We start from the raw sequence: 13,990 nt of genomic DNA on the forward strand, positions 1-13,990 counted from the left end.
AGAGAGAGAGAGAGAGACACCGGTGTTGGTACTAGAACAGACATATGCATGCACAACACGCTGGTTTGACAGAGCAGAGGCTGGCATATGCGCGCTGGACTGCGCACCACTCCAACACCACGCGGGGACTCACAAATAATTATTCTATAGAAGAGTATTCTCTAGTTTCGTAGAACATTTGCAAGGTAAGGTTTACAAAATTGTAACTACATTAGACTAACTGTACTGTACTCTACTGTACAGTGCTCTGTATTGTATTTCATTCAGTTTACCTATTCAGTCTTGAATGGGGTGTGAGAGGCATAGGACAAATCGCAGGCAGGTGAAGGTGCGTGAGAAAGCGCTCTAAGAAGTATTCTTAAAATGCTGCAGTGTTCGTCAGACACGTAACATTGTGGAAATGTGTATTGCGTCGCGGTGGTGTACTAGGCTACATAGGATCATTTATTTCAGACAGAGCACATTGCATAGTTATTATTGGTAGGCTACTCTGAAAATGTGTAATAACATAAGACAACACTTAAGCGCGTGGCAGAATGATAAGAAGTTATGTTGCGATGTGTACAATTAGGTGCTGGAATGCAAATGAAGCCCATGACGGTTTTGTCTGATCTCGGTCATAATGTCAAATATTTATCCTACAAACTTGCTATGATATTGAGAGCATATATAGCACTCGAGTTGACTTATCTATAAGCAACATTTTCCTGGCCATATACAGTACATTGCTGTTGAAGTTTTCTAATAGGCAAAGCCATATAGGCCAGTTTATGGCCACATGAACAAGCAATGGTCTCAGAGCATGTGCTATTATTCTGGTCTAATCCAAGATACTCCATTTAGCATGATATGTTACGTTTCTATGATATCTAACATTTCATATGGTATGTAATAATGAATTTGTGGATCCATCATCTATTTCGTATGATATATGTTACGAATTACAATTTGTATGATATCTTACAAATTGCAATTCGTACAGTGTGTAACGAATTGCAATTCGTCCATATGTTCACAAATTTGCTAAACGTACAATATGTTACGAATTAGGCTAAATGTACACCCTGTTCATCCACAACAGTGTGGCAAGGCACGACTCCAACACCATCATTAAGTTTGCTGACGACAAAATAGTGGTAGGCCTGATCACCGACAACAATGAGACAGCCTATAGGGGGGAGGTCAGAGACCTGGCAGTGTGGTGCCAGGACAACAACCTCTGCCTCAATGTGAGCAAGACAAAGGAGATAATCTGGACTACAGGAATAGGAGGGCCAAACAGGCCCCCATTAACATCAAATGGGCTGTAGTGGAGCGGGTCGAGAGTTTCAAGTTCCTTGGTATCCACATCACCAACGATCTATCATGGTCCAAACACACCAAGACAGTCATGAAGAGGGCAAAACCTTTTCCCCCTCAGGAGACTGAAAAGATTTGGCATGGGTCCCCAGATCCTCAAAAAGTTCTACAGCTGCACCATCGAGAGCATCCTGACCAGTTGCATCACCGTCTGGTATGGCAACTGCTCAGCATCCGACCGTAAGGCGCTACAGAGGGTGATGCGTACGGCCCAATACATCACTGGGACCAAGCTTCCTGCAATCCAGGACCTATATACTAGGCTGTGTCAGAGGAAGGCACGGAAAATTGTCAAAGACTCTAGTCACCCAAGTCATAGACTGATCTCTCTGCTACCGCACGGCAAGCAGTACCGGAGCACCAAGTCTAGGTCCAAAAGGCTCCTTAACAGCTTCTACCCCCAAGCTATAAGACTGCTGAACAATTAATCAAATGGCCACCCGGACAATTTACATTGACCCCCCCCCCCCCCCCCCCCCCGCTGCTACTCGCTGTTTATTATATATGCATAGTCACTTTACTCCAACCTACATGTACAGACTACCTCGACTATCCTGTACCCCCGCACATTGACTCGGTACTGCTGCCCCCTGTATATAGCCTCATTATTGTTATGTCATTTTACTGTGTTACTTATAATTTTTTACTTGAGTTTATTTAGTAAATCGTTTTTAAACTATTTATTGAACTGCATTGTTGGTTAAGGGCTTGTAGGTAAGCATTTCACCTGTTGTATTTGGCGCATGTGACAAATAACATTTTATGTTATGAATTCCAATTTGTTGTGACTAACGTTAGCTATGTGGCTAATGCTAATGTTAGCTAGCTCTAGGGGTTAGGGGTAAAGGTTAGGGTTAAGGTTAGAGTTAGGTGAATGATTAGCTAAAGGTGTTCAGGTTAGGGGAAGGGGAAGGGTTAGCTAACATACTAGGTAATTGCAAAGTAGCTAAAAAGTAGGAAAAAGTAGCAAAGTTGCTAATTAGCTAAAATGCTAAAGTTGTCCATGATGAGATTCGAACACACAACCTTTGGTTTGATAGATGTTCCCATCAACTGCACCCTTGCTGTGTGTTTGTGTGTGTGTTTAGGACTGGTAACAAATTGATTTCACACTGGAAACTGCCTTTGGTGCTCTATTCAAGTATTAGTGGACTGAGGAAGGCCTTTATAGTAGATCACTTCATTAGTCATTATTCATGACATGAGCCTTTAAAATACAGGTACATTCCGAAGAGGACAACTCATCAGTCCAGCCAGGGGCGTGACTTTGGTTTTAGAAGAAGTGGAGGGAACATAACCTCGCAGGGGGGTCTTTGGGGTCATCTAAAGCTAATTTCCTGGTTTCTACACAATCTACAGTAACAGTCAAAAGTTTGGACACACCAACTCATTCAACGGTTTTTCTTTATTTGTACTATTTTCTACATTGTAGATTAATAGTGAACACATCAAACGATGAAATAACACATATGGAATAATGTAGTAACCAAAAAAGTGTTTGCGATTCTTCAAAGTAGCCACCCTTTGCCTTGATGACAGCTTTGCACACTCTTGGCATTCTCTCAACCAGCTTCATGGGGTAGTCACCTGGAATGTATTTCAATTAACAGTTGTACCTTGTTAAAAGTTAATTTGTGGAATTTCTTTCCTTCTTAATGCGTTTGAGCCAATGAATTGTGTTGTGACAAAGTAGGGGTGGTATACAGAAGATTGGCAAAATACCACGTCCATATTATGGCAAGAACAGCTCAAATAAGCAAATAGAAACGATAGTCCATCATTACTTTAGACATGAAGGTCAGTCAATCTGGAAAATTGTAACAGACACATCTCAACATCATCTGTTCAGAGGAGACTGCGTGAATCAGGCCTTCATGGTTGAATTGCTGCAAAAAAAACGCTACTAAAGGACAACAGTAAGAAGAAGAGACTTGCTTGGGACAAGATACACGAGCAACGGACATTAGACTGGTGGAAATCTGTCCTTTGGTCTGATGAGTCCAAATTTGAGATTTTTGGTTCCAACCGCCTTGACTTTGTGAGACACAGAGTAGGTGAACGGATGATCTCCGCATGTGTGGTTCCCACCGTGAAGCATGGAGGAGGAGGTGTGATGGTGTGGGGTGCTTTGCTGGTGACACTGTCAGTGATTTATTTAGAATTCAAGGCACACTTGACCAGCATGGCTACTACAGTGTTCTGCAGCAATACGCCATCCCATCTGGTTTGCGCTTAGTGGGACTATCATTTGTTTTTCAACAGGACAATGACCCAACACACCCCCAAGCTGTGTATGGGCTATTTGACCAAGAAGGAGAGTGATGGAGTGCTGCATCAGATGACCTGGCCTGCATAATCACCCGACCTCAACCAAATTGAAATGGTTTGGGATGAGTTGGACCGCAGTGTGAAGGAAAAGAAGCCAACAAGTGCTCAGCATATGTGTGAACTCCTTCAAGACTGTTGGAAAAGCATTCCAGGTGAAGCAGGTTGAGAGAATGACAAGAGTGTGCAAAGTTGTCATCAAGGCAAAGGGTGTCTTCTTTGAAGAATCTAAAGTATCTTTTGATTTGTTTAACACTATTTTGGTTACTACATGATTCCATGTGTTATTTCATAGTTTTGATGTCTTCACTATTATTCTACAATGTAGAAAAGAGTCAAAATAAAGAAAAACCCTTGAATGTGTCCAAAAGTTTGACTGGTACTGTAATATTACCCTTTTGGGGTCATTTTGGGTTCACTTTTATTGTAAAAATAATATAATGTTTCTAAATACTTCTACATGAATGTGGATGCTACCATGATTATGGATAATCATCTATGAATCGTGAATAGTGATGATTGAGAAAGTTATAGATGCACAAATATCATATCCCCCAAAAATGCTCACCTCCCCTGTTATTGTAGTGGTGAGAAGTTAGTTTTAGGGGCATCAAATTTGTGCGTCTAACTTTCTCTCATCATTAGTCACGATTCATTCAGGATTATCCGTAATCATGGTATCATCCATATTAATTGTCACGCCCTGACCTGAGAGAGATGGTTTATTTCTCTATTTTGTTAGGTCAGGGTGTGGGGTGGGCATTCTATGTTTTGTATTTCTTTGTTTTGGGCCGAGTATGGTTCCTAATCAGAGTTAGCTGTCTATCGTTGTCTCTGATTAGGAATCATGCTTAGGCAGCCTTTTCCCACCTGTGTTTGTGGGTAGTTGTTTTCTGTTTTGTGCTTCTGTACCTGACAGAACTGTGCGCTTTCGGTTCCCTTTGTTATTTTTGTTCGAGTGTTTGTTTGATTCAAATAAATAATCATGAACACGTGCCACGCTGCATCTTGGTCCCCTCTACGACGATCATTACATTAATGTAGAACTGTTAAGAAACATATTCTATTCAGATTTACAATAAAAGTGACTCCAAAATGACATAATACATTATTTACCATTCATTTCTATTGGGCACAAAATAATCTGAAACACAACCAAAACAATCAGCAAATAGATTCAACAAATTTGTAGTCACAAGCTTGATGTTGTCAATGCTTGCTATGAATGTAGGACCTAGTACTTAACTACTTTAATACACATACAAGTTAATTTATCCCAGTACTTTTGCTCTCCTAAAATGGGGGGACTATGTACAAAAAGGGCTATAATTTCTAAACGGTTCACTCGATATGGATTAAAATACCCTCAAATTAATGCTGAGGGTCTGCACTTTAATTTCACAGTCATTGTTTGATTTCAAATCCTAACTTTTGGACTATTATTGCAATAAGAAAAAAATGCTTCATTGACCCAATAATTACAGAGGGCACTGTAATTCATATCATAGGCCTAATAGTACTGTAGAGTTCTTTTTACTTGCACACAACATAGCTGGATTGCCACGTCTTGCCCCTAGAGGTCCACCACCCTGCAGCGTCCCAACCCAACACATCCCACTCAGCTTTAAGATCTTAGTGCAACATTCATTATTGGTTTCAGGTGTGTTAGGCCAAGGCCAGAGTGACAACCAAGAGTACGGCAGACCCCCAGTGCCAGGACTTAGCAGCCCAGCAGCTAGGGATTGAAAGCTTGCTAGATAACTAGGTAACATTAGCCAACTTTTGGCAAGCTCTAATGGTTCATCAACTGACGAAAACTAGCTAAGTTACTTTACTTCTGTTGAAACAGGACAAAACATGTCCATACACACAACAGCTGTTAGATACTGCTACCTTACAGAAAGCTAGAGGCTAGAGCTAAACTGGCTGTGGTAGCTAATAGCTAGCTAGTTAATTCACTTCACACAGAACTTCAGTCGAGAGGGGATGAAACATGTGTAACTGACACGTTTCATGTCAGTTACACTACTAACTCAGCACTGGGAATAAATACATTTTTCTGTTAAGTCAAACAGCAGTTACCTTGCCAGCTACATCAGTCAAATGAAGAGTAGCCAGTTTCTGTTCTGCTTGCTTTTACAACGCTGAGCAAAAGCACAACACACACAGACAACAGCTGTCTCTGTTGGCACGCTCTGTAGTGTCCGCGTGGTTCGAAATCCAGCCGGTTGATTCGCCAAACAGCCTACCCAATAGCTCTGAGGCATCCGCATGGTCCTAAAGCACACCGATGCCGCTTTTTGTATCACAGTGCAGTGATAAAACTGGGGGGGGGACCAAAATGCATTTTCAGAATGTGGGGGGGATCTTGTCCCCCCGTCCCCAGTTGCGCCCGAGTCCAGCAAATATGCATGGTGACAACTTAGAGCTGGGAAAAACTGATGCTACAGTAAATGGAAGCTTTCCTTTGTTACAGTATAAGGCACGTAATCCCCACTCAATTTAGAGGTCAAGTTAAAATGTACAGTGCATGGCTTCCCGAAGGTCTTGCTAATTTCTACCTGTCCTGATGGAGTGCTTCATATAATTAAGCAGTAAGGCCCGAGGAAGTGTGGTATATGGCCAATATACCACAGCTAAGGGCTGTTCTTATGCACGAGTGCCTGGATACAGCCCTTAGCCATGGTATATTGGCCATATATCACAAACCCCAAGGGTCATTATTACTAATATAAACTGATTACCAATGTAATTAGAGCAGCAAAAATAAATGTTTTGTCATACTCGTGGTATACGGTGTCATGACGTTGGCCTGTGGGTAAGGTTTATGACCCCCCCCCATAAATACCTTTCTCCCTTCCCCTCTCTGACCCTACTGAAGGACTTGAATAGCCTGTGTTAAATATAGAGAGTCTGGGAACATCAAACAAATGGGGAAAAGGAACCATATTTTGGTAATAAAACCAGTTGGAAATATGCTTGGGAACGTAATGAGTATGTATGTCAGTTCGGTTGTCATTTGAGACATTATGACTGATGACAGGACGACATAAACTGTACCTGAGAAAGTATACACCCTCTAGTTATCAGAGTAACATGGAATTGTTATGCAATTGAAATGTTTGATATTGAAAATGTTTGTTAGGAGATTAAATGTAATTTTAGCTTCCAAATGAGAGATTTGGGTTTTCATAAGGAAAGTGCCCTGCTTGATCAGTGGCCCACCCCTGTGAAGAGGAGGGGTTATAAACGATGAAACACATCCTTCCCCCTCTCCACTATATAAGCCTTTGACGAAAAGATAACCAGGTTGTTCCAGTACGTGAGGTCTGCAGCCTCTACGTTAGAAGGACACACGTCAAGTACAGAACTAAGCCAACCTCGGCGTGAGCTTTGGTGGCGAATGGTATGAACTTTGAGCTTATTCACTACAGAAATGATACTTCCTAGCCGTTGAGTTAGCAGCGGCCGCTGTAGACGGGGGCTAGGAAAGGACGGACGACGGATCCAGTCTAACAGACGGACGAAGATACCACCACGTATCCAATTTACCACCAGAGACATTCTTCCGAGGACAGGAAGATCTGTTGGCCAACCCGGCCAGCATCTACGACCAATCTACCGGAGCGCAGCTCAGAGTAAATATTTATTGCATTTTCCTTTTCCAAATGGGCGGTAATTTAGAATGCATAAGATAATATATTTACGATAGCATAGCTGCTGTTTCTTTGTTCCTAAATCTTCCCGCTCTTTCATTCAAGCCCAACCCCCTTTCCTTTGTGTAACCAGCCATGATACAGGTTCCGTCCACCAGGACGTTTTCTGTATGACATCATATGTATTCGGTGTATTTGTAATTCTGTGTGATAAGTTTAGGTATTTAGTAAATAAATAATTAAACCCAATTTTGTATTGCTGATTGAACTTGTTAGCCAGGGTTCGTGAAGATAGCCAAGAATTTACAACTTTCATTATGAGACTGAAAATAAGATAAGGGTTAATATTGACTGCTATCGATGTAAAATGTAAGTATTTTAAGAGTTTATTCGGAAGATAACGGCTCTATAAACGTTCTTCCGTGGTGCCCCGACTTTCTAGTTAATTACATTTACATGATTAGCTTAATCAGGTAATATTAATTACAGAGAAAGGATTTTATAGGTTAGCATGTCATATCACTTAATCCGGCATAGCCAAAGACACGACAACGGTTTGATATACCATGGCTGTCAGCCAATCAGCATTCAGGGCTCAAACCACCCAGTTTATAAGAGGTAATATAGTATGGAGCACCAGAAGTGATGATGATAAGCAATCTGAACTCTGTGACCCTGTAACTCATGGACACTGATTCAAGGTGACACCGGAGATGGAGGGTTGTTGTGAGGTAGGGTGTAAATCACATCAAAATGGGGATCCAGTGTCATCCTCTTCATGTTTTTTGATTAACAATAATTTATTCAGTTCTGTACCCTCAGGGTTCAAACGAAAGAGAGTAGCTACTTTTCCAACACAGAGAAGCAAATGACCTTGTGTCATGACTATTCACTAGCCTTTTACTGCCCTTATCTGGATTGGCTTTGGTTTTAAAAATAAACCTTTTATTCAGTTGGATATTTTACTGAAAAAAATTTGAAACCTCTCTCAATGTGACATAATTGTTAATGTGCCTCTACTACTGTGTTGTGGTAATGTGACAGTGAGTATGTTTACATGCACAGTAATAATTAGATATTAAACTGATTATGGTAGTAGGCTGATTATGCAATACTAATGTAAACACCTTACTGCTTATCTTAATCAGAGTAACGTCAAAATCAAAGTAAGCGTACGCCGATTAAAACTGAGCAATCTTTCGAATTCTTAGGACATGTAAACAGCTTAATCGGCCTTTCAGCTGTATATTTGATCTGCGCATATGCTAGCACCAGCTGAACGAGCCTCCCTCTTTAGTGCAAGTAAAGTAATTTCGGAACAACTGAATGTATGCGTCTTAGAAGTAGTTTTCACATGCAAACTTTCTATGTCCGAACTCAGGATCAAATATGCTTCCCGAAAATAACATGGTCGCTGTGGTAAATTTTTTATTTTGATTGGTGATTTTCTGCATTTATCAGAGTGCCATCAGGTAGCCTGATTTCAGATATGTCCATGTAAACAGGATTATTAGGGAAATCATTCTTCTTGCAAAGCATGTAAAGGTTTTAATAAAACTATTATATTAATCTGACAATCCACAATAATTGCATTATTGTGTGCATGTAACCATACTCAATGTTGTTTGTTGTTGGGTGCGATGTGTCAGATATGGCTATTGGTGAATATGCTAAATGTTCATTGTGTTCAAAGCATATGCTTTATACCAGGGTTCGTTTCGAACCACAATTTTTTTTGTTTAGTTCCTATGTTCCAACAAGCAAATAAAGTTCTGAACCGGTTCGAACCCCCAAAAAAGTAACAGTTTATATCGTTCTTTTTTGTTGTAATTTTTACACCCTTTTTCTCCCCAATTTCATGATTACGATCTTGTCTCATCGCTGCAACTCCCCAACGGTCTCAGGAGAGGCAAAGGTTGAGTCATGCATCCCCGAAACATGACCCGCCAAATCGCGCTTCTTAACACCCGCTCGCTTAACCCAGAAGCCAGCTGCACCAATGTGTCGGAAGAAACACCATTCAACTGATGACCGAATCAGCGTGCAGGCGCCCGGCCTCCACAAGGAGTCGCTAGAGCACGATGAGCCAAGTAAAGCCCCCCCGGCCAAACCCTCCCCTAACCCGGACGACGCTGGGCCAATTGTGCGTCGCCCAATGGGACTCCCAGTCACGGCCGGTTGTGACACAGCCTGGGATGCAGCCTGTGATGCAGTGCCTTAGACCACTGTGGCACTCTGGAGGCCCTTCTGTTCCCTTTTTAACCTGTGAAATCAGCAGTTTTAAAAAAAACATTTAGCTCATTCAGTTACTTCACCAATAAGTGTGGATAGAGCAGGCACGCTGGTTGTTTAAATGCCTGATGGTCAGACAAGTGTAGCCTATGGCGCAACATGCAACTGAAATTTTGCAGGTGGGGAGAGATTGAGACAGGGTTGAGGAGTCTGGGCATCTTGTTATGACATGCATTATATGAATGAGGGCCACAGAATTATACCTAGGAGGAACTGCTTCTATGGAGGAACTTTGAATGTCCTTTGAGCTAACGTTAGCTAGCTAACAAGCTTGAGCTTGCTAGCTAACAAACTTGAGTGTGTAGAGCGGCAGAATTAAACATGACTTAACATTTTGTAGTTAATAAATCCAACGTGAAAGGTAATAACTAAGGCTGTAGTATCCTTAACTAGCATTGAAAAAGTTAATCCATTCTTCCCTAGCTAAAAATATATCTCCCTATTTTCTGAATCAAACTTGAAACGTCAGTACAGTAGCCTATGCTTCGGAGGGGGGAGGGGCAGGTAGCGTAAACACCCAAAGGCAAAGATTTACAGCTTGCAGAAAGACACTGGAATTAGTTTCTGAGTGACAGAGTCAGGGCTTTGCATAGGCGCTTTGTTGTGTTTTGTTGTGGGACTATAATTTTTTCCCTGCAACATAAAATAACATTATTAACCGGTTCCCTTGCTTTTAAAATAACGGTTATGTTCTGAAACAGTATGGATCACTTTCATTCCAGATTCTGTTTCTGTTCCTTGAACATTTTTGTTATTTTCCTGCTTTATACCCAAATAAGATTTATATTGACATCTCAATCGCGAAGGGAAAACCGGCCACCTCTTTCCTCCATTCCATTGGCCAATTGATAATAAGATGGATGACCTCCGATCACGGATTTGCTAACAACAGGACTCTCGTAACTGCAATATTGTCAGCTTTTCTGGAGCATAGCTTTCGGACAAGGTACCCCCCATGGCTATCCAACTGTATGGATTCTCCATTCACTGAGCGGACAGGACAGCGGAGTCAGGGAAATCGAGAGGGGAGGGGTTTGCCTCTTCATCAACAACAAATGATGTGCTGACTCGAGCTCAGCCGAAGTCTCGATCCATTGTTCACATGTGTTGGAATACTTGATCGTCAAATGCAAACCCTTTTACCTCCCGAGGGAGTTTTCAGCTGTTATCGTAACTGGTGTTTACAAGCAGAAGCTCAAACAGGAAGTACCCGTGACTCGCTCAATTGAGAAATGGTCATCAGAATCAGAGATTATGCTACAGGACTTCTTTTCTAGCGCTGATCGGAATATTTTCTAAACTCCGCCGATAATATCGGCGAGCTAACCACCTCCGTTACCGGCTTCATTAGGAAATACATCGGCGACGTTGTCCCCATAGTGAAGGTTCTCTGCTTCTCCAATCAAAAGCCCTGATTAACACTGAGGTTCGAGCTAAACTAAAGGACAGGGCTGCCGCACACAGGGCTATGGCAGACAAATCTGAGGCTATGGCTGAGGACAGGAACAAGTACAAGAAGTTCCATCTGCAGAGTCATTAAACAAGCAAAATGATAATATAGGAATAAGGTAGTAGCATATTACACAGGTTCCGAAGCCCGCCGCATGTGGCAGGGTCTACAGTCATTACTGATTACAAAGGAAGACCCAGTCGTGATCTGCCCAATGATTCCTCTCTACCAGACGAACTCAACGCATTTTATGCATGCTTCGACAATAACAAAACCAACACTAACGCCGACCTAGAGGACTGGGTGATCTTGCTCTCCGAGGCCGACATGAGTAAGGTCTTTAATCAGACCAACACTCGTAAGGCCGCGGAGACGGACGGTATCCCAGTGTGCGTTCTCAGCACATGTGCAGAGTAGCTGGCAGGCATATTCAGGGTCATTTTCAACCTTTCCTTGTCCCAGTCTGTAATCCCCATGTCTTAAGCAGAAGTTCATTATTCCTGTTCCCAAGAACTCTACGGCTTCTTGCCACAATGACTACCGCCCTGTTGCACTCACATTTTAATTTGTTTTATTTCACCTTTATTTAACCAGGTAGGCCAGTTGAGAACAAGTTATCATTTACAACTGCGACCTGGCCAAGATAAAGCAAAGCAGTGCAACACAACACAGAGTTACACATGCTATAAACAAATGTACAGTCAATAACACAATAGAAAAGTCTATATACAGTGTGTGCAAATGAAGTAAGATTAGGGAGGTAAGGCAATAAATAGGCCATAGTGGCGAAATAATTACAATTTAGCAATTAAACACTGGAGTAATAGATGTGCAGAAGATGAATGTGCAAGTAGAGATACTGGGGTGCAAAGGAGCAAAACAATAAATTATATGGGGATGAGGTAGTTGGGTGTGCTATTTACAGATGGGCTATGTACAGGTACAATGATCTGTAAGCTGCTCTGACAGCTGATGCTTAAAGTTAGTGAGGGAGATATGAGTCTCCAGCTTCAGTGATTTTTGCAGTTTGTTGCAGTCATTCGCAGCAGAGAACTGGAAGGAAAGGTAGCCAAATGAGGAGTTGGCTTTGGGGGTGACCAGTGAAATATACCTGCTGGAGCGTGTGCTACGGCTGGGTGTTGCTATGGTGACCAGTGAGCTGAGATAAGGTGGGGCTTTACCTAGCAAAGACTTATAGATGACCTGGAGCCAGTGGGTTTGGCCAGTGGGTTTGGCAATGAATATGAAGCAAGGGCCAGCCAATGAGAGCATACAGGTTGCAGTGGTGGGTAGTATATGGGGCTTTGGTGACAAAACGGATGGCACTGTGATACACTGCATCCAAGTAGAGTGTTGGAGGCTATTTTGTAAATGACATCGCCAAAGTCAAGGATCAGTAGGATAGTCAGTTTCACGAGGGTATGTTTGGCAGCATGAGTGAAGGATGCTTTGTTGCGAAATAGGAAGCCGATTCTAGATTTAATTTTGGATTGGAGATGCTTAATGTGAGTCTGGAAGGAGAGTTTACAGTCTAACCAGACACCTAGGTATTTGTAGTTGTCCACATATTCTTGGTCAGAAGCGTCCAGAGTAGTGATGCTAGACGGGCGGGCTCGGGCAGCGATCGGTTGAAGAGCATGCATTTAGTTTTACTTGCATTTAAGAGCAGTTGGAGGCCACGGAAGGAGAGTTGTATGGCATTGAAGCTTGTCTGGAGGTTTGTTAACACAGAGTCCAAAGAAGGGCCAGAAGTATACAGAATGGTGTTGTCTGCGTAGAGGTGGATCAGAGAATCACCAGCAGCAAGAGCGACATAATTGATGTATACAGAGAAAAGAGTCGGCCAGAGAATTGAACCCTGTGGCACCCCCATGGAGACTGCCAGAGGTCCGGACAACAGGTCCTCCGATTTGACACACTGAACTCTGTCTGACAAGTAGTTGGTGAACCAGGCTAGGCAGTCATTTGAAAAACCAAGGCTGTTGAGTCTGCCGATAAGAATGCGGTAAAAGCCTTGGCCAGGTCAATGAATACAGCTGTACAGTGTTGTCTTTTATCGATGGCGGTTATGATATTGTTTAGGACCTTGAGTGTGGCTGAGGTACAGCCATGACCAGCTCGGAAACCAGATTGCATAGCGGAGAAGGTACGGTGGGATTCGAAATGGCCGGTGATCTGTTTGTTAACCTCACTAGGGTAGGGGGCACTATTTTCACCTCCGGATGAAAAGCGTGCCCAAAGTAAACTGCCTGCTACTCAGGCCCAGAAGCTAGGATATGCATATAATTAGTAGATTTGGATAGAAAACACTCCAAAGTTTCTAAAGCTGTTAAGATGTCTGTGAGTATAACAGAACTGAAATGGCAGGCGAGAACCTGAGGAAAATCCATCCAGGGAGTGCCATTACTTTGAAATGGCTGTTTTTCCAATGAAAGCCGATCCACCATTTAAAGGGATAGGACCCAGATTCCGTTCCCTATGGCTTCCACTAGTTGTGAACAGTCTTTAGACATTGTTTCAGGCTTTTATTCTGAAAAATTAGGGAGAATGACAACATTGAGTGAGTGGACCCTGGAATGTCCTCAGAGCTGGTTACTGCGCACGACCGAGAGCGCACCTTTCTTGTTTTTCTTTAATATTGACGACGCCATTGTCCTGTTGAAATATTATCGATTATTTAGGCTAAAAACAACCTGAGGATTGATTATAAACATTGTTTGACAAGTTTCTATGAACTTTACAGATACTATTTGGAATTTGTCTGCCTCTTGTGACTGCATTTGAGCCATTGCATTACTGAACAAAACGCATCAACAAATGGAGGTTTTTGGATATAAAGAGGGACTTTATCGAACAAAACGAACATTTATTGTGTAACATGGAGTCTTGTGAGTGCAACCATACGAAG

The 13,990-nt window shown here is 42.2% G+C and overlaps 1 protein-coding gene across 1 annotated transcript in view; it reads left to right on the top strand.

Annotated features, from left to right (window-relative positions):
• LOC106578306 (semaphorin-4G) overlaps positions 1 to 13,990 on the top strand; it is an 83,118-nt gene continuing 69,128 nt past the window's right edge. Inside the window, exon 1 of the mRNA XM_014156988.3 lies at positions 1 to 185. The gene's annotated coding sequence lies outside the window, so the exon portion shown is untranslated. The remainder of the gene's footprint in view (positions 186 to 13,990) is intronic.

The sequence above is a fragment of the Salmo salar genome, chromosome 19 (genome assembly GCF_965601325.2).
Source record: "Salmo salar chromosome 19, fSalSal1, whole genome shotgun sequence".
In the NCBI taxonomy this organism is placed as follows: domain Eukaryota; kingdom Metazoa; phylum Chordata; class Actinopteri; order Salmoniformes; family Salmonidae; genus Salmo; species Salmo salar.